Below are 1312 nucleotides of genomic sequence, written 5' to 3'. Positions count from 1 at the left end.
ACACACACACACACACACACACACACACATTCTCATAAGCACACACACACGCGTAAATAGCAAGCATAAGCACACATTATTCACACCCAACTCACACACACACGCTGACACACATTATACAAATACATTATAGAAACAGACTTTGTTCACACAAAACGCACACACATTAAAACACCTACAAAAACACAAATATATGTACAGACACACACGCACACAGACATATCATACACTCTCACACACCCTGACAAACACACACATACAAATACTACAATGAAAACAATAAAAGAGAGAAAAGACAGTGGACGCAATAGATAGATAGATAGATAGATAGATAGATAGATAGATAGATAGATAGATAGATAAGAGAGAGAGAGAGAGAAAGAGAGAGAGAGAGAGAGAGAGAGAAAGAGAGAGAGAGAGAGAGAGAGAGAGAGAGAGAGAGGGAGAGAAAGGCAGAGAGACACACATACACACAGACAAACAGACAGACAGACTGACTGACTGACTGACAGACATACAGACGGATAGACAGACAGACAGACATACAATGGAGATTCTTTATATGGCTTAATATCTCACAGAAATTAAAAACTATTTTCTTCGCTTTTGTTTGACAGATGAACCTCCGTTACCAGACCATTACCCAGGCTGACATCACAGTTGTACCGACTCGCCTTGTCGTTGCTATGGTAACTTCTCACATAAAGGCTTTTTGTTCTTTTAATTCAACGATCGTAGCAACACAATTCAAATCTTACATATTATTATTTGTTGTCATTGTTCGTCATTTTGCCCCTTTTAATATGTTGTATTTAAGGAATAGGCCTACAATATTCAGAATTTCGAGAATCTAGTATGATTCGCTCTAATGGTGGAGGGCTGTTCAAACTGGTGAAGAGAAGGAGGAGATAAGGAGGAGGAAGTTGAGAATGAGGAGAAGAAGGAGGGCGACGAGAAGGCAGGTAGAAGAGGAGGAGGAGGAGGAGGAGGTGGAGGAGGAGGAAGATAAAATAAGAGGAGAGGAGGAGGTGGGGGAGAAGGCGGGGGGGGGTATTTGATACTCCACTCACTGTATCTGGTTTTGGGAAGGACGACAAGTTAGGGAGGAGGAGGAGAAGAAGAAGATGACCGACCACTGCTGGGGGGAAGAACAACACGGCCCACGGTTTGAAGACGTCACCGGCCTCCTAGCGGCCTGTCAAACAGGCAAGGGACACAACCCGCTCTCCATTAGCGGCCAGAGTGATTCCCCCCTCCCCCCCTTTCCGGATCTCGTTCCCAACTAATTAGCCGCTCATTGGCTGCTCGCAGC

The sequence above is a fragment of the Aplysia californica genome, unplaced genomic scaffold (assembly GCF_000002075.1).
Source record: "Aplysia californica isolate F4 #8 unplaced genomic scaffold, AplCal3.0 scaffold00984, whole genome shotgun sequence".
Taxonomy (NCBI): Eukaryota; Metazoa; Mollusca; class Gastropoda; order Aplysiida; family Aplysiidae; genus Aplysia; species Aplysia californica.
The sequence above is the reverse complement of the archived record's forward strand: the minus strand, read 5'-3'. Positions refer to the sequence as shown.